This window comes from Athene noctua, chromosome 2, assembly GCF_965140245.1.
Source record: "Athene noctua chromosome 2, bAthNoc1.hap1.1, whole genome shotgun sequence".
In the NCBI taxonomy this organism is placed as follows: domain Eukaryota; kingdom Metazoa; phylum Chordata; class Aves; order Strigiformes; family Strigidae; genus Athene; species Athene noctua.
In genome coordinates, this window is record NC_134038.1 from 90,003,663 (window position 1) to 90,029,146 (window position 25,484).

Genomic DNA, 25,484 nt, shown 5'->3' on the forward strand with positions numbered 1-25,484 from the left:
TCACTGAGATTCATTTTTCTTATCATTATAGAGGGCTACACCCAAAGTTGCAATGCTCTCAGAAATTTTTTTCAGAAAATCACAGAATCATCAAGGTTGGAAAAGACCTTAAAGATCATCCAGTCCAACCATTAACCTAACACTGACTTCAACTACACCATATCCCTCAGCGCTATGTCGACCCAAAATACTGCCTTGCCATTCACAGCTGCGTGGTTTCAGTTATCCGTCCCCCTTGATCTCTGCCTTGCCATGCTTCAATACTGATGCCTGTTGACAGTCAAATTGCTGTTCATACTCCTATTAATTAAAAATTTATACAGCTGATAATTTGTTAACACTAAGAATATTGCAGCTATTATTAATGACATTTGGCTTCCCATCCTTTTCTCCCCCCAGTGCCATTTGAAAGTTATTAGTAACTGTACCAGGACATCATCAAGACACTTCACCAAATGAAATTCTGCTTTTAAGTAGACTCTCTTTCTTGTGGAAGAAAAAAATACCTAAAGACTGTAAGCAAGAAATGAATACTTTACACATATAGCATATCCATTACAAAAGTTTAATGTTATTTATGCTTCCTCTTTAGACACCTGTGTTGGTTGGATATCACCATCACAATTGATTTTGTACTGCAAGCTTAGACACTGTGAGAGCATGGTAAAACTTTTAAAGAGGACTCAGAATACCTCAGGTGAGCCAGCTAAGGTTTATATGCCAGATGTGCTGAGCCCTAGGTATCAGTCATGGTCAATAAAAACTGCAGTAGCTAAGCACCTCTGAAAGTCAGACCCCAGATTATTTGAGCTAGGCATCCAAAAATCCAAGAACCCAAAATCGATGACAGTTTTCAGCAACTTGCCTGAGGTAATGGAGCAAAACCTTGGCAGAGCTAGGAGTATATCCCAGTCTCCTGCTGCTCAAATTGCTGCTGTAGCTACTGTGACATCTTCTCTCCTAACAAGAGCCATGCTTAATGTGTCATGCTTCTCCCAGAAATCCAGTGTCAGAGTACTCTGCACACACAGGCAGAGGGACTTCACCTCACCTGATCCCTGCACTGACTCCTGTTGATTTCCAACAACAGTGTAAGTGTGTTGGTATTCAGGGCTAGCCAGAGGGATGCGCCTCATGCAGCTGCCCAGGGTCCCACGCTCACCATGGTATCTGTCAGTCAGCATCCTTTCTGGATGGCATCCATGGCCCTCTGACTCACCTCTCATGGCAAGTTGAATTCAAAAACTCAGTTCTCCAGGACCCTACAATCGTAGTGTCCACATCAGTTACCTTCAGGCTTCACACTGCTGGCACCCTTATTTTCCAATCATTATCCAGTCTGTAATCAGCATTTTGATATCTGTGAGGTGCTGAAACTTCACACCCTCCAAAAATGGGCCTCCCCATCATATAATCATCTCCTTCAACAAACCCTCCTTCCATCTGAGTGGCTTACCGAAGTCTGCCCAGGCCTCTTCTCGCTCCCCGGGCACTCAAATAGCTTTTTGTAGGGTGAGATGAAGTATAAATTTACAGTACATCACCCTCCCTTCTTCACATTCTTAAACCTAAGATTAATGCATTGTGTGTTATACTTTCCCTTCTTTCACAGAAGGATGAAATAATTCAGATTACTTTACAATTAACAAGGGATAAGAGTATGCATGCAAAAATGTTACCATGGAGCTGCCAAAACACTGCGAATTCACAGCCTCACTTCCTCTGTAGAAACTTATTTGGGTGTCCTTACCCACAGCTTATTTGCACAAATTCTCAGAGAGACCTGAGGCTGGCACCGAGAGAATCAAACCTCCCTGCTTATTATGGTGAATGGGAGTTGCATATGTTGGAGTCTCTGGGCCTCTTCTTCTCTGTGAATAGCTCCCATTAACATTTATGGGGGGTATGCATATTGAGAAAAAGAAGAGAATAGGTCCCCACTGAGAAGAGAGCAGACTCCAGCAATTCTATTGTGTGCTTTAGTCTTCACTAATCTCAGCAAAGTATCCTCATGCAAGACTTCTGAAGTGAGTTTTTTTCTTTTTATCCCCATGGAAATTGTATTTTTTTGAATAAGAAAGGTGACAAACAGTTAGCTTATGCTCCAGTAAATCCACAGGGCCAAATTATCTCATTTAAATATCTATTCAACTCTCAAAACAAATATCAAAGTTGAGACTTTGCAGATGCATTCTTTGCTGGAATAAGTAGAAAACTCTCCTTTATCCCTGTTCAGGCTACTTCAGGGTCTGCTTATTCCCTCATATATACCTGTGTTCTCTTGTAAGCATTTTTACCTGTCAAATGAAGGTCTCTCCCTTTGTCATAGGGCCAACAGGTTTTCACAACATGAGCAATTTCCCAAAACTTCCCCAGCGCTGCCACCAACAGCACAGCTTCACCACAGGGAGGATAAGCACAGGCTAGGCAGTGACAGGATTTTCACTTTTGCCTGCTCTGAGCAAGATTAAAATGCCAGCAGCTAGTCCCCTTTAGCCCCTCTGACTGTTGTTATCACCAAGAGAGGTGAATCAGTGCTGTGCAAATGCTGGGAATCTAAAGAAAAATGTTAGTGCCAGCAGAAGCACAGAGGCTTAACTGAAGTGCTGATAGAGAATACTTCGGACAGCAAGAGCTGATAGTTGTGCTACAGAGAGAAAACGCCTTCAGAGCTTGCCTTTTATTCTTCAAAAGCATGCATGAAAATTTTCATTTAGCTAAAACTTAAATTAAAGTTTTGATTTTTAAAAGGTTTATGGTTCTGTCTAGTCTGCAAGCAAGTAATGCTGGTGTGACTACATCAATATCAAATGTAAAAGCTAACAGTTTCTTCTCTCTACTTCACACTCACAATGATGAAAAAAATAGCCTGCATGAACTAGAACAGATTTTTTTTCTCCTTTAATTCAGAAGTCCCACATTCCTTTCATATAACATCAACTATCAAATGGAAAAACCTTTAGTGTCTCCTTAGATATAGCTGACATTTGAATACTTAAAAACCTGGGAAATGTGTAAATGTGGAAGATTACTGTTTGCTAGAAATTAGGTTACACCAGAAAGTCTCAGCACCACAGAGCAACTAGTGATTAACACAGTACAACGGACAAGCCTGGGCTTTGGACACTATTCTTGTATATCCTTCCCCCAAAATAAGAAACTGAAAATAAGGTCCAGGAGCTTATCAAAAGCAACAGAGATGCAACCTGACAGGACAATGCCAGCTTCTCATTTGCCTGGCCTCTTGAAACAAGCCTTCAGGAGAAGATGCAGGAGAGCATTCCCTCCCAAAAAACAGCCCCATGGAGTTCATTTTGAGCAACGAATTAAAATCCAAACACACCACAGTTTGGTTAGATGCCTTATTTAATGAGAGGACATCCAAGCACACAGAAGTCTTTGTGATGATGCAGGTGCTACAATGTATTTTGGATGAAGTTAACTACACTTGTGCTATTTGGTCATTAAATCTTATTCATTTTCAGAGATCTTTTCTGCCTACCAGTCACTGCTATGGAAATGAAAATGAAAAGCTCTTATGGTGCAGCACTACCCTGCTCAGCAGAACAGGTGATGATGCCTAAAGCTATGACTGAGCTACACGAAACTAAGCTTTGGAAGCAACATTTGGTACACAGTCTCCTCATTAGTGATATTTAGTCTCCTAACAGAGCTGAGTGATAAATATTTTTTCTTTTTTTAGAATATCGTTTATCACAAACCACAGAACTTTAGTAACATAGGTGAAAACATGTAACTGATAGTTCCCTGATGTGTTGTCCCATCTAGAGGAGGAAAAGCTCAAATGGGGCTTTGTATCCAGTTAATAGGGTTATACAACCAGTTGAGGACATAAACATCTTGATCAAGCAACTTCCTCCAGCCTGTGATAAACAATGATTTTGTGTCACCATAAGTGTTCTCTATTGTCCCGGTTCTTTGCTTGTTTCTCTTTTTATGAGTGCTGTCAATGGCTGCTGTAGTCTTGCAAAACAAACAGATGCCCACATCAAATGACAACACCATTCTTCAAAGTGTCTCCTGTTTCCCTTCAAGATACTGGCTTTTTTCATGACATACCACAATCCTGACAGACATTTCTTTGTGAAGTTCCCACAAGCATTGTAGGTTACTGCATCTTCCAGTTTCTAGATTGTGTAGTTTAGCATGCAGAGCAGAGCAAAAATGGCATGTCAGTGTAACTGAGAAGACATTCAAGACTTTTTTTTTTCAGCAACCAAGACCTTAACCAGCAAGTGGCAAATAGAAGTTGCCATGTGGAAGGAACTGCTATGAGACCCCAAACAGCCTGGTAACACTGACAGCGATGGATGGCCTTGAGACAGATAGGTGATCAATAGACAGATAGTTTAGTTCTTTTGTTTTTAAATCATTATTGATAGTACATCTTAAATAAATCCATCATTCTGTAAATCTTCAGCTCTTTTAGAACAAAAGCATTCTGGAAGTATAATTTATCTTTTTTAAAAAAAAAACAAAAAAAAAAAACAAACAACTAACACAAACACTAAGCAGCAACTGAAAGGCAGGAAAAATAAAGTTCAGAACAAACTAGTTATACTTACACATTTGTAATTAAGCATGATAACCAATTACAGAAATACCTGGAATAGTTCGTGATTCACTCTCACACATCAGAGGTTTCCTAATCAATTTGAAATAACTACACACTGCTATAGAAAATAAGCAAGATCACAGCATTTGCTAATGAGTCTCAGAAATGGATTTCGCTGCATGAAAATGTTCATTGTCAGGAGAAAGTCTGTGTTCCCAGAATCTTTAGGGTCATTTCCATTTGCATTTGATTGGAGAAAAGTCCTCTTTGTTCTTTTCTTCCTTCTCACATCCTCTACAACTCTGCGCTATTTCCCCCCCCCTCTCACTTCAGTGAGTTGGTGTATCAATGTAGTACGTTAACTGCTAAAAATATATCCAAATAAGACTCTTTGTGCTGAAGTAGCTAGAATCCACTTCAATTATTACTTAATTTCTCTATGTTACACTGATTACCTTGAATATAAATTTGAAGATATATGACTTCTGGAAAATTATGACAGAAGATGCAGTGGCAGAGCTCTGAAGCATACACCAAGGTAGTGTATTATGCCATGAATAATGCCACTTAAACATTTGCAAAACGTAAAGCTTTTCTGAGCTCTTCTCCTTCCCCTGGGACTCGAACTCTTGTTGAACAAGCTGTTCAAAGCTCACCACTCTGATAAAAACCTACCCCAACAAAAAAGTGACAGTGACTTTTTTTTTTTCATTATTATTATTAAATCACCGTTTCAGGTTGCCAGTTGCTCTTCCTGCAATGAAAAAAATCAGGTATCCATTTGACCTACTTGTCCCTAACCCAGCAATGTTCAGAGCAAGATGAGATCTGATGATAATGAACTTATCTTGAAAAAGGAATTGCAAACTATGTCCCAGACCCTGCAATCAATTATTCATGTGAGTAACTTTGAACTCAGCAGGAGTACCCACAGGCATAAACTTTCTTACAGGGGAAACAGTTGGCAGGATCAAGACCCACCTCAGGAGGAAGACACACAACACAACATATGAACCCTCTGTGACTCTTTTTATTTTTTTTTTTTTCCCCCTTTTGTCCTTGTTATTGTTCAATTTCATTTGCTACTGCATTTCCCACTTCCAGCTGGGAGTAGAAGTGAAGATGCCAAAATACGAAGACAAAAGCTGCTGTTATGCTCAGCTGGAAGAGAAAGTACTAGAAATCTCTCTCAAAAAAATAAAAAGGTGTAGAGATTTCCAGACCAATTTTATACTCTCCAAGGGCACCATGATATTTCAAAGAAACTTTGTAAAACTCATAATGGAAAGCAGAGGAAGAAAGACAAGTTACTGGTGCATTGAAATTGTCCTGTCTAACTTCCCTCAGCCTAATATATATCATCTTTCTTCATCAAGACATTAACTGTCCCTACCGAGATGATGATGCAGAGCCCTCTAGATGCAGAAAGACCCAGGTCCCATGTAGCCTTCAGTCCTACCACAACAAGAGAAAGGACTTCTCTTATGGTCCTCCCACAGAAAAGGGGCTCAAATGCTGCTGGGCAGAGTAGATGTCACCCCTAGAAAACCCCACTGCTTTAAAAGAAGCACTACCTTGTCTTGGAGCTCAACTGACTTAGAGTGGATGACTGGCTGTTGATAAGACAAAGCTTAAATGCATAAGAGCCATCTTTCTATACTTACATCTCTTGTTCCAAAACACACAAACCTGGACTTAAAAAGTAAACTACTGGGTCAGAGGAATTAATGTCTCACTTTCAGGTTAAAACTGGTAAGACAGAGGTAAAGCAGGGGAAAATTCCAAAGAAATTAAGACCTTGTAGGACAAGGTTATTAAACAAATAAGGAAAAGATAACATTAGGATTGTTGGTATTTCTGAAGAGTAGAAAAGGGAAGACATCTTGAGCTTGAAGCCCTTGAAGTAGACCTTCAGATTAATGGCACTGAGGGAGAAGCAGGAAGAGCACCTGTGAGCTTCTGCAAGGTGATTGACCTAGGATAACTATTACTAACATATTTAAATGTACAACTGGACAAGAATTGCTTAGGAGAACTAGAACATGTGGCAAGCTAGACAGGGAAGACATATTCCTGTACAGAATTGTTCCAAGAGTGTTGAAAAACAATTACATACTATTCATGTCATTGGCCACAGCAAAATACAAACCATGAAATGCCTCATGAAATGTCTAGCTACTCTGTGCAAGCTGCATGATAGACATTAACAGTTTCCAGGATCCAACTCTGGCAAAAGCCTTTGTTAAATAAATTCAGTTCTTCATGCTGTTGTTGGGTAAATAAGCAAAAGAATCCCAACTGAGATTAAGGTATAGCATATCAGTATTTTGCATGGTGTGAGACTACAGCCAGAATAATGCCCTGTTCAGATGTCTGCATTACAGGGGGGATGATAAATTGACAAAGGTTATGAGAAGAGCTGCTTGGATGATTAAATGCACTGAAACACATGCCCTATGGTGACATTTCTTAGCCTAATGACAAGAAGATGGAGGTATGATTTGATCAAAGGCAAGGCAGCACTACCTGAGGACTCTTTATAAATGTGTCTTCATTATCTCAACTTAGCAAACAAAAGCATAAGAAAAGCTAAATTCTAAAAGTCAGATCTAGACAAAATTCAAGCCAGCCATAAGGCAGACATTTTTAACACTGAAGATAATTAACCACTGGAGTGTTAGAAGTATTACAGGGTAAAATCTCCATCACTGGAAATGTTTCAGTAAGGATGGGATGTCTTCAGGTGGGGTTTTATTGTTGGGGTTTCTTTTGGCAAGCTCAGGTAATAATTAAGGCAATTAGGAAAGTCCTATGGCCTGCATCATTAATGAGGTCAGAACAAATGGCTCATAAAAGTGTTTCTTCTGGCTGTGCATTTTGCAGCCTGAATGTAAGAAAAAAACTCCTGCAAAACTCCACAGTGTATAGCTGAATGCCATCTATAATATTGGGTTTGTCTTCCATTGTCTTTTTCATCCATTGTTTTCCTTGCATCTGTTGAGCATGTCCCTAAAGACTGCCAGTGGTTAGGCTTTATATGGTGCTTACTGGCACTATCCATCATCTCCTAATTATCACAGTTATATAAAATATGAAAGAGAGCAGTCCCTCCCACCAGCATATAGAAGCCTTGCATAGGAAAGTACTCATATCTACATGTTATGCTCATTTTGGGTGTTACGTTGGGTTGAAGTAAAAAGAAACACTCCAAATCACTCTGTGTCTTTGGAACTGCAGTACCAATAGGTGTCGTTGGGATCACAAACAGTTGCTTGGTCAGGGGGAAATTAACAGCTCAAACATTTATTGGACTAGATGAGTCAAAGCCACAGTCAGTCCTGGCAAGCAACCAAGTAGACACAAGGAGACTTACATATTCTATTATCAGAAAGAAAACCTTTTCTCTTTGGGGGCTTATTTAAGCTTCCGAGAAGAGATTATCTTTTAACATATCACTAGTTAGCTGAAATTGCAAATGATGCAGCAATGAAGATAATTTCAAGATCAGAGTGCAAGAACAGCAATTTGAACATCTTTTATTTGGGAGGTGAGCTTTCCAGACAGGCAGGAAAGCTAAGCTTATTCTTATGGTTGTGGCCTTTGTGACTTTCAACATGGATGAATGGAAGACTACTAAACTAAATAGTTTTGCATCCTGACAACTGCAGTATGCTAAGATATGGCAAACGCTTATATGACAGAATTATAGCATACACTTCAGTAACAGAAAAAAAATCTTCATAAAGGCTAATAAAAAATTGGCATCTGTACTTGAAACATTTAAATTTATATCAAGATCATGCCAAAACACTACGGACTAAAAATCCTAAAACAAATAAGGTAATAGCTTAGAAAGCATGGTGGAAAATTAATAGACTGTGTTTTATTTTGCCTTAACTAAAAAAAATAGAAAGCATAGAGAAGCAGATAAATAAACTTATAGTACCTAGACTAAAACAAAAACCTATGGTCAGTTTTGGTTAACTCCTTCATGGTTTTTCATATAAAAAAGCCTGGAAAGAACACCTGGGAGGCTGACTGCATTTCACAGAAATGGACCTAACTGTGAGAAAAATGGTAAGACCCCAAGCAGCCACGGATTTCCACTTGAGTTTTATTTAAAGTCTAACTAAATAACCCACAGGCTCTCCAATAAACTTAATGAGGCCAAAAGAGCAGCATCTCACCTCTGACCGACCAAGAGGTAACTATATCTGTTACCCAGGCTAAGAAGAAGATCCTGCTGACTCCGCATGTAGGAAGCCCATTTCATTGATAAATTATGACATGATCATTCTTGCCAGAGCCTTAGTCGTCAGTTGGAAGTAGTTATGACTCAAATTATTCACGTAAATCAGGTCAGATTCATTACATGTCAGCTTTGGACAGACCACCCCAGGCCATTCATTGATACAAGTGTAATTTTACAGCACTTACAAGAGCCTTTGGGAGCCTTTTTGCTAGATTCTTTCCTTAGATTTGGCTGGGATGTTCCCATCATCTCTCAGTAGTGTACAGTTTGGTGACCACTGTTGATTAGAGTGGATTAAGCTACTTTACACCGGCTCCCCCCGCCTGAGTGCTTACCTGCCTTGTTATGAAGGCAGGACTGCTTCATCCCCACTGTTGCTGAGTCAGCACTGGTAGCACTAAAATGAGCAGCTGTGGAGTTTGGGGAGTGCAACACAGAGTTAAAGCTGACCGTATAAAATGACAGCAGCAACAGACTGCTTATTTGGACCCAGCACAGACTCAGTTCTTGAGCTTACAAAGCTCAGTGTCCAAACAACTGAATGGTTTGTGTTCTTGGCTGGATATTGGATTTAAAAGAAAAAGTCTTTGGTGGGAATTCCAGTAGCTATTCTGACTGCCAGGTGAATTTATATATCTAGGAATTATGGTTTCTGGAAATTTAAAACAAATGCCTCGGTATCAGTCACAGACAAATGAACTCTCTCCATAAAATTTCATAAAATCCTATTTCAGTGAAACTGTTGCCCAGACAGATCACATGTTCAGGGAACTCCATTACTATGGTCCACAAGCCAAGACAGACTTTTCTGTTGTAGTGTGGTATCATTTACAGATCTGTTTTCCAAAGTGATTTTGTTGTTTGTGTGAATATTCATCTAAGACCTTGTCCTCACCATGACTTTTGAACTCATTGGTCAAATTTAGACAAGCTTGACAAAAGGACAGAGGCTGGAAAAGTCTTAAATTCCTGTGAGATTGATGAAACAGATGACAGGGCAAGGAGATCCTACTCCAGAAAGGATCACTGAAAGGCTGCAACTTAACCATAAGGTACAGTTCTCCAACCTCAAATACCCCACTGCCAGGAAAGAAGGCTTGCTTCCAAATGCTCATGGACCACCTTCCTTCTAGAACAGTGAGATGGCCATATGTCTTTTTTAAAGAGACTATAACTACCAGCTGAGAAACAAGATTCCCAGATCTGAGGTAGCATTATGATGCCTTTGTAACTAGTTCTAAACAGTCTTCTGAACTACTCTTAAAAAAAAAATAATCCTAGAAAGTGTTTATAAAATTTTGGGATTTTGTAGATACCAAACTTTATGCCTAGAATTGAGCCCCTGCACTGCTCACTGAGTAACAAGGACTTGGTCCACTGAAATCCCTCCCCTTGGCATTAGGGGAGCTTCAGATAAGGCTTGACGTTGCAGCTTCAGACATGGCTTCGGCACACTACCAATATACTTATTCTAGCTTCCACCCAACTAGTCTAAATACCAGACATAATAAACTTGACACAATATCATGGAGGTCAGTGTAGGTTATTCATGCACACAGAACTGACTCCAACCCAAACTAATCTTTTCATGATCATGTATCAGAGGCAGTCAGTGCAACAGTACTAGTGGACTAGAAGTCCTGAATAAAGCCTGAATTTAAATCACATACTTTCATCCTCTCAGCCATTCTCTCTAATCCCAGTCCTCCTCGCATGGCTTAGTGATACTGATATGGGCGACTGCAGCACATGTCCCCCACACAGGCCAGCCTGCATATGATGAGCTAGGAAAACACAACTGGATATGCTTCAGCAAAGATACTTCCCACCTGATCTGGATTCTGGATACTCAGTTCAGCTCAGGTGGCAACACTATGTTAAACACACCTGCAAACACTCAAAATCTGCACACTTGCAGCAGCATTACAGAAACACTGGTGGTGCCTTCTAACCTCCAGTGGCACTGCCAGACTACCCACTGCATGCTCTCACCTCCACCACCAGGGCCTTTTCCCCCTCCCTTTCAACTGTTTGCTGTTTCTGCGTTTGAAACCACTGGGCATAGTGAGAATCTGAGCACTATATAAAAACAATTTCCACCTTTTCTCATTCCTGATGCATAATATTGCTTGTTTCGAAGTACTTGAATGCATAATGTAGGGGAAAGCCCACAGACAGAAAGGAAATTGCTTCCTGGTTGAAAGTTCAGCAGTTTGTGAATCACTACAAACTGACAGGTACAAAAGTGGCACAGTTTGCACAGAACAAGTTAGCTGGAAGCAGTTGTTCTCATTATAGAAGTGCTCACAAATATGTATCACACCTATGCAACTTCCTTGAATTTTTTTCTTTTCTCCTGTTTTTATTCATACTATAGAATTTATGGAAAAGTTTGTTTTAAATACCTGAGGTGTGAAAAAAGAGGAGAGAGTTCATATCAGGAAGAGCTTTGCAGGTTCTCTACCTACACCTTTAATTTAAGGTGAACTCCCCCCAAAATCAAAATGCCCTGCAAGCTTAAAGCCTAATTTTGATTAGAGTATAAACTAAGACAAACACCTTTCTAAAATACAGGAAAGCTGGTATAAATTTGAACCTGTCAGTGAAGTTACCAAAAGAATAGGTGAGGCAGAAGAGAAATAAAAGGGGGATATAGTCAAATATCTGTCTCACTGACTACGTCCTTAAACAGAGCTCCATGACTTCAGTCCATCATTCAGAGATGCAGAAAATGCTATACCATGCCCTCTGGTCCCCAGGAAAAGTCTTTTTCTTTCTGTCACCTCTGAGGCCTGGCACTGTGTTTGTCCTTGCTCCTCTTCAGGAATGCCCAGTTCCTTGTACCTGCCCATCCTCCAGAGTCTCCTCTCCCTGAATAGCCTCAGCTGCTCACAGGAAAGCATCAATCTCCTGCTCACCCCATCAAGGGTTTTCTCTGGCCCTTAAGTCTCTTCATACAGGACCACGGCCTTAACATGAAGCAAATGCTCTACATCCCAACTTTTGTAGTCCAGATGATGATCCTATGGGGCAAAATGGCTCTAAGTCTAAACTGACTCTGTTGAGAAAAGGAATGAAAATGATTATAAATGCGGGTGGATTATTTTCATACTCTTTGTTCCATCATCCCTACTCATATGTGGCTGTCAGCTAATACTCTCATAATGTTGGGGGCAACAGCTAGTTCCCATAGATGGCAAAATCCATATGTAGTTCAGTGGCAGAAGTGTTGCACACCTTTAGCGATCTTGATACTGCTCCCACTTTGGAACAGCACATGAACTTTTTCTAATGAAGCTATAGTGAACTGAGAAAATTCATAATACCAGTAAAGTGCTCAGATATTATGATGCTATTACCCATGCAAATAGTTAGATAGATAGATTAATTTTCTTTTTCATTATTAAGATCCCTGTTTAGCTCACAATTCTTTTTACTTCTGTCGATAACTTTCAAACCACCTCACTTTTAGCAGTCTTCTATCCTTAAATTTTCCACGTATATTTAGGGTTGGAAATGATAGAGCTGTATATTAAAAAAAAAAAAAAAAAAAAAAGATTGTATTGTTAGGCTCACTCTACGGTATAATCCAACTGGCAGCCTGTAGCCTGATTCCTCAGAGAGCCTGGGACAGGGAAACAGGGAAAATGTTTCTCCATTTTCCATGAATATGCAACAGCAGAAAAATAATAGCAACTGCTGGAGTACCTTGCATTTCATTCTTTGGGCAGATGTCACTCCTCTCACAGAGGCACTGCTAGCTCCTATTTCTACTGTAGAGCAATCCTTCCTGCAGCACCATGAGTGGGAAACGGACCTGGGTAACCTTGTCTTCACTTTCCTGCCCTGCAGGAGTGTGTGGAATTGCATCTTCTTGACAATGAGTTTTGCTGGTTTAATGTGCAACTTCACCCTTTGTTCATACACCTTGGCTACTAGTAATGGTCTGAACTGGAGCTAATAATGGCCCATGGAACTGGAAGAGTCTTGACACTCATTAAAACTTTGTTGCAGAATTGAAATGTCCTCGATTCTCATGAAGTAGCAGGGCAGGGCACAAGTGAAGACACAGAGTTGTCCTGGCAAAAGACAGAAGTGTTTCTTAGGTGAGGGTCTTTCAATGGCAATGTTTTGGAAGCGGCTAATTTGCTTAACTACAGATTGTTCATGTCTGGTTAAATAGTAGATATGTAGATCTTCTAGGAGAATAACCAATTAAAAGAATCACAGAACGGTTGAGGTTGGAAGGGACCTCTGGAGGTCATCTGGTCCCATCCCCCTGCTCAAGCAGAGCCACCTAGATCCAGTTGCCCAGGACTATGTCCAGATGGCTTTTGAGTATCTCCAAGGATGGAGACTCCACAGCCTCTGTGGGCAATCTGTGCCAGTGCTTGGCCACCCTCACAGTGAAAAAGTGTTTCCTGATTCTCAGGCAGAAACTCTTGTGTTTTATTTTGTGCCCACTGACCCTGATCCTGCTTCTGGGTACCACTGGAAAGGGCCTAGCTCCATCTTCTGTGCACTCTCCCTTCAGGTATTTATACACATTGAAAAGACCCCATCCTGAGCCTTCCAGGCTGAACAGTCCTCTCTGTTTTTTCTCATAGGAGAGATGCTCCAGTCCCTTAATCATCTTCATGGCCCTTTGTTGGACTGTCTCCAATATGTCCATGTGTCTATGCCTCTCTTGTACTGAGAAGCCCAGAACTGGACACAGCACTCCAGATGTGGTCTCACAAGCACTGAATAAAGGGGAAGGATCACATCCCTCCATCTGCTGGCAACACTTTGCCGAATGCAACCCAGTATGTGTCTTTGCCACAAGGTCGTACTGCTACATCTTGTTCAACTTGGTGCTCACCAGGATCCCCAGGTCTTTTTCTACAAAGCTGCTTTCCAGCTGGGTGGCCCCCAGCATATACTGGTACATGTTTTTTTTCCTCCCCAGGTGCTGGACTTTGTACTTCCCCTGGCTGAACTTCATGAGATTCCTGTCAGCCCATTTCCACAGGCTGTAAAGGTCCCTCTGGATGGCAGCATGACCCTCTGGCCTATCAGCCACTCCTCCCAACTCTGTATCATCAGGAAACTTGCTGAGGATACACTTTGCCTCATCATTCAGATCATAAATGAAGATGTTAAACAGAACTGAAGCCAGTATTGACCCCTGGGATACATCTCTAGTTACCACTCTCCAACTAGACTTGGTTCCCTTGATCACCACCCTCTGGGCCTGTCCATTCAGTCAATTTTCAATCCACCTCACTGCTCATCAAGCCTGTATGTCGACAGCTTCTCTATGAGGATCTTATGAGATACGTTGTCAAAGGCCTTACTGAAGTCCAAGTGGAAAGTATTAGCTGCTCTCCCCTCATCTAACAGGCCAGCCATTAATTTCACTCATACATACTGATATCAGGAAAGTATGTCGGTATACTTGAACTTTGTTTCAATTAGTATGTGGAGATGAAAAAAAGCAAAGCAAAACAGTACACAGGTAGTCTCCTATGAACATCTTCAGTGGGTAGAGTCCTGATCTGCAAAATGGGATTGGTGTTAGCTAATGGAAGAGATAGTCTTTCAAACTACAATAAAAACTGTAAATAAAGGAAGTATGGTGACTATATTTAGAAAGTGAGCCAGGGTTTGGGTTTGGGGTTTTTTTAGATTTGAGGGTATATATACAATATCAGTAGGAATTAATAGATTCAAAGCAGTGAGAAGGATTTGCTTCTTGTGCGTTCCAAAGAAAGCATGTATTTCTGAAAACAGATTGTGGTAAGGTGATATGGAAAGACAGGAAGAAAAAGATTTTGTTCTGCCCTACAAAGTAGTCATGACAATTTTGTTTTCTGTGATTTGAAAGCCAGTAATGCAAGAGTGTCTTGCAGTCCAAGAACACCTTCTAGATGGCCACAACACATCAAGGGCATGGATAGTTAATAATGTGTTTACCACCTACACAGTAGCAGAGGACAAAGCACTGAGGAGGAAAGAAAAGGGATGTTTGTCTACTCAACTTTCTAGTCATCCAAACATCCCATCAGGAAACATCACATTTGTGGTTTTCAGCTTCTGCCTGCTCCACACCATGTCTTTGATCCCACATCTTGGATAACTCGGTGTTTGAAGGTGAAGTCTGGAAAGTCAATGAGTTTCTCCTGATTAAAAGACAATGAGGATCTGACTTCAAAGATCCATGCAAACAAAATAAACAAGAGTCGCTGTGCGAGGCAACTGCCACCATGCTGGGCTTATGATTCTGGCAGCTACTTTCAATACTGAGGAAGAGGAAAGAGGATGATAGAGGGCTTTCCATACATACCAAACAGACATTTCAAGCCTTTTGTTAACATTCAGAAGAGTTTCTCTATGGTCTCAGAGGAGAGAACAAACAAGAATAGTATTATTTCTGTTGCAACTACATCAGTTGCTGCTGATGACAGTGATACAGGAAGAGTGACCTTACTTCCTCTGCCTTCTGCTCATCAGTAGTACAAAGGCCTAGAAAGACAGAGGAAAACATAACATGAGAAATCACATCACTATAGTCAGATTGAAAGAAAAGAAGTATCATTTTAGTATATGTCCCACTGGGCAAGCTTTTATTAAATACTATTCATATGCATTGTATCTGAATTGCAGTATGCTAAACTATATCAGCAAATAAGCGTACATTTATTATTTCAATTAGTTTCTGTGCCTCTCCTGGAAGATACTAATTTGAGATCTAATAACAAAAATGGGATAAACAACGCTTTTGTTGAAAGGGTGATGAGCCAATCTGTTACAAAGTTGATTAAAATAAGCAGAAATCACTGCTTTCTAGTCTGGCATTTTGACTAATTCTGTGGGACACTGAACACCCAGCTTAAAATCTTTTTAGCCCCAAGCAGAAGACATGAGAGAGAAAATCCCCAGCAGGGGGTAATGTAATGTGACCTCATTGGGGCTCTCATACAGAGAAAATAATACAAGTTTTTGATCATGACATGGCACCCTGCAAATATACAAGTTAGCTAGGATCTGCTAAAAATCCTGTGTCTATGAGTGTGGCTTTTTTTGTTACAGAAATGCCAATATTATATGGAGTTGTTATTGAAATACTAGTGGGAGAATCGTATAATATTTACTTGATCCCTCTAATATAAAACCAGGCACCAAAAAAAAAAAAAAAAAAAGGAAAAAAAAAAAGCACCTTGAATCCTGGGTTTGATTTTAAAGGAAGAAATAATGGTTTAGCACCCAAATGCCACTGAAAGCAGGAGAAGTTTGGCACCCAGGTCTGACTACGCTAAATGTTTATGTGCAGTTATTATAAATGCACTTTTAATTGCAGAGAAACAGGAAGAGTCATAGATGAGCCTGAATTGCAAATTAAATACCACAATACTAATTTGGTCCATCTAGAGCTTTTGTTTTACTGTAAACAAACATCTTTTAGACTGCTTTGTCTATTTTAAGACTGTATGGTGAGAAGTGCCAGTTTAATAGTACACTGTTCCTAAGATACTCATACCTCTGGGAGCAGTGCTGCAGAATATACACCATATTCTTCAACTCTGACATGGAAGGATTGCCAGAGAGCTCAAAACAGAGTGGTTGGGTCAGCACAGTTACCCGCTCTGCCTCTCACCTCACACTGCAGTCTTACCCTCCCTAGTGTGCCATGGCAACTGTTTATCTGACTTCTCTGTAAACCAGATCACTCAAATGCTTGGGGTTAAAAGTAACTCTGAAAAGTAACAGCAAAAAACCTTCAGTGACCTAGCTTACTGGTTCAGCTCTCATCGAGCTGTGTCAGCACAGCCGGGGGAGTTGGGACAGTGAACTGCAATGCAGTCTTCAGCACTTCCCAAGCATCCTCCCCAAACGTAACATACAATTACACCTGCCTCAGCCTCTGCAGCCCTAGAAGCTGTATGCCTTTTACTAAGAATCCCACAAATAATAAGGCTGTGTTTTGGCAATATAGTACATTTGGCTTCAGAGATCATCATAGCTCTTGGATGTAGAGCGTTGATCAGGTATTAACTCACTCTGCCAGTTGTGAGAGGTGAATTTTTACCAGTTGGCTGTATCAGCAGTTGTCTGTTGCCCTATAGCAAATATGCAGGCTCTGTACCAACACACCATCGTCCATTAATATGAATCTATGCACTAGTTCAACAACAAAAAGCATGCAACGGTGAGCCTGTTCTTGATCCAGGCCAGATGCCTGTTGTGCAGCGATCCAGATGCAGAGATCTGCAGCTCGGAGTGCAGAATTACAGGACTGAGTAATGCTGGTGTGAAGGCAGCCTGGCTTCTTCCAGGTGCCTCGCGCCGGGCTTGCCTGCACCCTGTGCCAGCAGTGGCTGCAGCAGCGGGACTGGCACATGTGAGTAAACCAGCAGCATCTGCTTGATGTCATGTCAGATCGGCCGTGGGAGCTCTCAGTACTGCTATGGTAATAGACACATTGTCGTGCAAGTTTGGGAAACTATTTTTGTCCAGCTCTAAAGGCATTTTTCTTTAGAAATTTGTCCACTGCGTAACAGAGTGAAAGCGGTGATGGATTGCTTTCTAACAGGCAGCTGAAGCAACTGGCAAAGGCCAACTGGAAAGGCCTTCTTGAGGAGGGAGAGCTGATGTGCTCTGCCACTCCAAAAGCTGTACTGGGAGAGGAACTTTTCCATAAAAGGTAACACCGCAGCTAGGAGATTTTGTAGGGAGATGTTGTAACAGGTCTGGAGTGGCTTCTGCAACAATCAGTTCCCAGTTTCAAACGAATCCCGGCCACTACCAGCATGGCCAAAATTCAGATGACTGGTTCAGAAGTAACAGGACAAATCCCCTCCATAGCTCTTAGGTCATTTTGTGACACAACCTGCACTTTGGGGAGATTAGTTTGCACTTTCAGAAGCAACCAGAGAATACAGCAACAGTATTCACCTCCTTAACTGATGTGGAGCCTTTGTACATGTCACTTTTCATTTCAAGATTTCGGATCCCTGAATAGACCTCACCTGTCTTTTCACTATAATATTTCCAATCCTTTTTTTTTTCTGTTGACTATGCCTCTACTTCTTGCAGATTTTAAAGAGGAGAAATGCCTAACCAGTTTTTCTCTTGCAAAGTACCCAAGAAAAGAAATGGAAGTATCTTGTAAATCCCAAACCAAGTCAGCATGAGCTAGTGAGTGCAAAGGGAGAAAAAACCTGTAATATTCTGGAGACAAAATGCAAAGGTAAGAAAGGATTCTCTGTGCGTTCTCGCCTTCTTACATACGCAAGAGATTCATTACAGCCTTTAATTGCTGGTGGGGGTGGAAAAAATAAAAGGGTTGAAGAAGAGTGCCAGGGAAAAATAATGGAAACCTGACCAGTGACAGGAGCTGATTACTGTTGGCAGACTGTATAGGTTTCAAATGCATGCTGTGACTTAGGAAATAAGTCCTGGCTGAGATGCATTTTTCTGGAATATCCCTAAGGAATATCTATCAGTGATTCATCTAAGCAGCTACTGGATATCATTACTGCTCTACCAAAAATGAAGATAAAATAACAATCTGGAAGAAATAAAAGAAACAAGTGCCCCAGATTTTCTCTCAAACTGTAGCAAAGAGATCACAAGGGTGGGTAAAGAAAGGAGGAGGGAAGGAAGACAGGACTGAACTTTTCATCTGCATGTCCTCAGTTTGCCTTTAAGCTGTGCACATCTAGTTTACTCTTGTCAGAAGTTACCACCACTGTACTTTGTAGCTCTTAAAGAAAGAGATAATTGCCTTTGCTTCCAGTCACATGCTTACTAATACAGAACTTTTTTTTTACCCAGCCCTACACAGTAGGACCTCCATCACTCAAAACAGCCTAAGCTTTGCTAGAGTTGTTAATGCACTATCCAAAGCAAATATAATGCATAGGCTTTGACAGGTTCACATTTTGAAGTCCCTTTTGAACTCAGAATGTATCTCTTTTTTTGTCAGAACAGTGGCCAATTATAAATTATGGCTCTTTCCCAAGACCCCACCCCAACAGCTCCTATGGGTTATGTTCCTATCAGGTGTGAGTTATATTAAGCTGGTTTGATGTCTCCAAATAGTTGTTGGGTATTTTCCCTGCTGTGGTGTTTAGCTAATACATAACTAATCATATGGGAGAAAATAGAAAAGGGAATTAATTCTATCAAGAAAGAGCCTTACAAACTTTTTTTTTTAAGTCAAAGACATGCCAAGAAATGTATTTTTATCCATAGCATCAGATGCTCAGCTGGACCACTAACAACAGTTCACTAATTTACATCAGATACCCCATTGGTCTATTTGATTTGCAAGTTTAAGTAGAAGATTGCTATTGAAATCACTGTTCTTATATACAAATATATAGCTGATCCAAAGAAAATGTAAATATCTACCACAAACCAAATCCAACTAGATTCTCTGAACCTTGTAGGAATTAATTGCAAGAATTACACTTTGGAGCTTTTAAAGTAAGAGATAATTGCCTCTTTTTCTGTCACGGGTTTACTAATACAAAACTTTAGTTTTTCCCAATCCTCCACAGTGGGACCTCCATAAGTCAAAGTAATGTAAACTGTGTGAGAGACGCTAATGTTAATCACTACAAAAATATTCAAATGGGTATTTCAAGAGTGAAACAATGCCTGTGGGTTTAGGAAATACTTCTTCACCCGATTCAAGGAGAACATACAAACTGGATTTTTTAACTCTTCATAGTCCACAGAGGGCTTACTGTAGTGTTAATCCCTACAGCACCTCAAGCCCTGATTCAGCGAAGATGCAAGACAGTCATTCCAGCTCTAGCGGGACGCCTCAGGTGCCCAAAGTTCAGTCTGTTTCTAATTAACTTGCAGAGCTACAACCCAGTCAATAAACTAACATGTCCAAAGGAACCTCAGAGCAGCTTGTCTTCCCCTGTTTTATCATGGGTGCTTGCTTGTCTACTTATTTTCATTCAACTACAAGATGGTCTTTTCTTACAAAAGCCCACTTGCATCGCTCTAATTCCTGCTCAAATGTTTCCTACCCTGCTAGATGACCCACTGAATAAGAGATTAGAAAGAGGATCAAGTAGAGGATGCTTAGCTCTGTCCTTTTCAGCATAGTACCTATTAACAGGAACTAGGTATATTCCACAGCATTGCAGTTCCTAAAATAGCTACAGGAAGAGGAGACAGTGAAATGCAAAAGCCAGTGTGTTAATTCTCTTGTGAATTACTATCACAGTTTGCTACTAATTGAGAAAGTAAATAAAAAAAGTCCTGACAATATGCTCTTTTCTAGTGGAGGCTATTCTCATTAAATGCAAAATAAAAGGTTGCTGCTTCTCCTTCTGACTGGAAATCCTTTACAGTGGAGAGAGTGTTTCTCTTCATTTAATGAAAAAAGATCCAAAATTATATTAACACCAGGCTGAGTAGCCAGCTGCATTATGAATTTTCAATATTGCTTTTGCACTTCATGGCAACCTGCAGAGAGCTGCCACATCCTGAGGGACTCTACTCCTATTGTCACCCAGAGGTGTAGTTGTGCAACTCCATATGAAGGGAGTAAAAAAAATTCTGCCAGAAGTTTGGCTCCTGGTTTCTACAAGTTCCCTGAAAGGGACAGCTCTTGGAGGATAGAGGATTCAGGATGACTGGGCAATCATGTAAGTAACTCTGAAGGATTAGGATGAGGGGTTACAAGTAACCAGAATGGAAGCAGATGAGCTAGAAATTTTAAAAATGATGTATCCTCCTAGGAAAAGTATATTAACAAACACTGCACAGGCATTCTTACCCTTTCAGTTTCAATCACACCTGCGTTTGAAATTTCAACATCCACTTAAATTCAAAATACCCCTGCCTTCTTAAAATGCAGACTTAGATTAGTGTCACTCTCCTATAGTAACACAATTTTTACATCCACAAGAGGTAGGGACAAGAAAGTTATTAAAATGTTCTGGTCACTGGACTCCAAAAACTGGGATCACAAAAAGGTCTCTAATGACTACTCCACCTGGCAGATTTAAAGCTAGGCACAAGGAGCTGCAATCTCCACTCTTCAGATTAAGGCTTTTGTGAGAAAGCAGATGAGAGGAACTCCAAAAAGAAGGAAGGAAAAAAATAAGACACATTGTGAGGAAGAATAAAATAGCCCACGTGAAATTTCATCAAGAATTTTGCTGGGTCCCTGCCTTCAGCCAAATATCAGGAACATCTAGTTATATTGCTTAGATAAAGTGAGTGGCATACAGAGAACCCACAAAGCTGTGGTGTAAAGGGTGTTTGTTTCCTCTGGGATGACAATATCAGTTGGCAAGTAGAAAGGCAGCAGCAGATTTGCTGATTAGCTCAAGTAAATGCTAGCACAAAACTAGAGATGTCTCTTTCACAAATGTCCTGGGGACTTTTCATCATTTTTATTACTATGCTGCTATATAATTTCTCCTAAAAAGGGAATGTATCTTTTAATGTGTAATGCAATATTACATTTATTCCAATGACATTGTCATTTAAGAAGTTTCCCCCAACCACGACTCCCCTGCACATACACAGAGATGCAGTAATTCACCGTTCCCCCAGATTTACCACTACAACAGGTGACTCGATCTAAGTTACAAAACTAACTTTGGCAACAGTCATTTTTAACCACATCAATTTCTGTGACCAGGTTACAGCACATCCCACAGGTGGTTTTTGATGACAAAGGAGGAGAAAATTACTTAAACTGCTTTGTTAAGAAAAATGCAACGTGTACATGCAACCTTAGTGTAAGGTGTGTGTTACAGAATTCAACCCTGGTATAACAGCATAGATCATTGCAGCCATGCAAGGAAAATACTTGGGATTATATAAACCAAGAAGTGGAGGAGATGGGGCAAAGCAAAGCACCACTTTTTAGAAAACTACTCAAAAATTATCTACTATTTCCTGTGTAGATGACCTAACTGAACACACATAGGCAGGTATATGCATCAGTAGCGTTATCAGAAAAGATGAAGATTTGGACTAAATCATAATCCTGAGAAGGAGGAACAGATCAACTGGGGAGAAGGAGTGACCTGTGGTTCTCAGCAATACTTATCTGAGAAATGAGAAAGATATGACTGGATTGAAACCTTTGGTAGGAACCAGCCTTGGCAGGCACTGTGAATAAGAGGATGAGACACTGGTGTGAGCTAAAGTGGAGCAGAAATCAGGACTGGATTTTATCCCCAGATCTAAACCAACCTGCTGCGTGAAGCTTAACTCACTTCATCTCTTCATTTTCCTTTTTCAGCATTTGCCTTTCAGCTCTATTTAGGTGCCAAACCCTCTGGGCCAGGAAGTCTTCAAGTGGATGTGTGCATGTGTGTACTACTAAAAAATACACTGTGATTTTGATTTGCTAATTATTTGCATGTCTTTTTTAGTGTTTTTTCTCCCATTGTAGTAGGTGCTGTGCAAGCAGAGGCAGGAAAGACAGTCAATTCTCCAGAGGTTATTAAAATATAAAGTATGTTCATGACAGACTCACAAGCAAGTTATTACTGCACAGCGAGTAGCCTACATGAGCTCAAGCATAGTAACTGTTCATATAGGCACTCTTAGCCAGGAACAAATGGAAGATAATTCTTTTCAGTCCAGTCCATAGTGAAAAGGGATTGACAAAGTCAAATTACATGGTGTTCTCTACCATCTGAGAGTACACACAGACAGTTACAGTGGCTCAGGCAGTGAGGAGTAACTGGTTAAACCATGGTAACTTACACAGAAAGTTTGAGCCCCAAGAGAGGAAGGAATTGATGGATACAGACAGAGGAAGAGTAAAAATGTTCGCTTCACGCAAATAAATAATAGGTTTCATGGCCAAAGTGGGGCATTTTGATAGCAAAGGCAACCCTGTATAAGAGTTCTGCGGGTTCCGCAATAAACTTAAGGGTTTTGGGTTTGGTTTTTTTTTTGAGAAAATTAAGCATTTATTTTAAAATTGTATTGTGCATTTTTTAAAATATTCCCAAAGCAACAAAACTTTGACAGAGCTGGCAAAATGGCATTGCCTTCTAATTTTACAGGAAAAACATCGCATGTGGAAAGGAGTAACATCTACAGATTCTGACTGGTGCCCATGACTAACAACTCCTACAACAGCAGCATCAGAGGATCACTGATAACATTTCTTATCAGTTACAGGGAAGCTATCAAGATTCTGACTGTAGCCAACTGACTTACAGTGAAATTTGGCCAAGAACTGATTTTATTGTATAATGATTATTCAGCTAGAGGGATAGAATCTGATTTTCCATTTGCTGTTATCCCATGCATGCAGATGTGTGTTGGCTCTCCACTTACCCTAATGATGCAATCTTTTAAAGACCATACTGGTTGTGATGTATTTGATCTCTGTCACATTTCGAACTGAAGATGTTTCTGTCCTTTCAGGCCTCTTCTATGGCAAGCAGAAGTGCTAACTGCTTGTGGGAGTGCTGATTAGAGCAATTATAACTTCATGTACCTGTTGAGGCAATGAAACTCCCAAGGCATTAGCTGCTATTTACAAGTCTTATTTGTTATGCTGACATTTTTATGCTTCTGTCAGGAATGATCAATCAGACATATTGGTAAAGCAGAGGTGAAGGTCTGCCTTACTGTTATTCTTAACAGCAGAGTTTCCTTGTAGTTTGCAGTTGAGTGAGGGGTGAACCCTGGAATGCAAAGGTTCAGTCCAGCTGAATGTACGTAAACTAGATGTATGTGAAACTTACCTGCCACCCTTCAGATTGTTATTTTCACAACACAGTTCTGTAATTACTGACTCCAGAAGTAACATAACAACAGCTGTTCTTGTGATATTTTAATACCACTGGAATTACAAGAGGTAAGAAATTCATAGGTGTATGACAGTTTTGTAAATATCTGTTTCAGTATGAGCTTATCTCGAAATGAGATTGGTTTTGCCATCCCTAGGCAAAAAGACATGGACTAGACACCAGAGGAAAAAATGGGGGAAGGCCATGATGGTCACGATTATTCAATTCAGAAGCAATAGCTATTTCTTAAAGAAAAATGGTGCTATTTGGAACAGTTCAGATGGACACAGAGCAGCAGAGGAACAGCTAGCATGGTAGTTGGCTGGAAAATTGAATTTTCAGAACACTTCTTAAAATAAATTCTCAACTTCAGCCAGGACAAGAAGACAGAAGTTCCAGTTTGTTAGGAAGTTCCAGTTATATAGCTATATTATTAATGAATAAATACAACTATTTCAAGGAAAAAGAAAAAATGTTATTAGTATCTTCTAATTACCTTAATTTCCCGACTTTTACCACTTAAATGGGCAAAGACAGACACTCAAGAAGCCATGAAACTGCAAGAATTTGCAGCTCCAGGTTCCCTAATTGGGAGGCAACTGAGAGGTTCAGATAGAAAGCTAAGGAAAACAGGCAGGTTTCATAATGTTTCCATGAAATCACCAAGCTCTGATGTAAATTTTACTTCCTTGTACTTTCATACCTCACAATGGGAATCTCTTTCACCTTAAAATATCTATGGAATAGGAAGAAATGGAGTAGTTCCTCATGTAGCTTACGAAACAATCAATCCAGCCAACAGCTGCTTTTCTTCATTGCTTCTAGAAGGGACTAAAACACTTAACAAACTCAGAATAAGGCATTCGTATTTGCCAGAATAACCTCTTTCTCCAATTTTGGGGGCCTCACCGGAAGAAGGTCATCAAGGAAGATCAAAACTATTCAGAGAAGGGGAACAAATATACAATGCAGAGCTGCACAAAATCACTGGGATCCATCTGGCAAACTATCACTCCTCCAGTGGTCCAGCAGACCAGGGGTATGGACAGGAGAAGACAGGAAAGGGTTTGAAACTAACCTGTTTCTTTTTCATTTGCAACAGATTAGGACTAGGAAAACACAAAGGGTTAATTTCAGTGTTTGGAGAAGCATGTCTCCCTTGAGGAATGGTAAATTGTGACATGTTATCTCAGCTCCTTAAAATTGCCCGGATAATCCTTGATCAATGCACATAGATCTACAGAACTGGGTTTAGAGACTTAGAAGACATGGCATTCAAGCTTGGGAAAGCAAAAATTAAAAAAAAAAAATCATCTATTACCAAGAATAAATGAAAAATATGGTTAAAATTATCCAGGAGCTCATTATTTTCTTGATAGTTAATATAAAACTGACACTGAAATTAAAAGGCTATAAATATAAAGCAAACAAAGAAACAAAGACACATTTATGCTGTATGCGGTTCACTGGTGGAATTCATTATCACAGAAGGTCAGAAGTGTTAAACTGTGGATTTATAAAGATCTGGATAGTGACCATGCACAGCATCCGTAATGAAGTCACATCAAGTTAATAATTTATTCTACCTCAAAAATTTTGGCATCATCTAATTGCCTACGAGATTCAATGTAAATTTTTTCCCTTCTGCCACAGTGATGTGAAACTGTAGTCATACTCTCTTTTGGAATATTTTCTGTCTCCCTGTACCACCTCCCCCCCCCCAAAAAAAAAAAAAAAAAAAAAAAGTGCAGAAGAGTGAAGAGAAATTCTCTTAGACTGAGGTTTCCCTTTTATAAATTCAGACTAAGGTCCCTCCACATTTTTTGAAAATAAGAAGGGCTGGGAAAACTCCGAAGTGCCTGATTCATGTGAGGAGTTACAA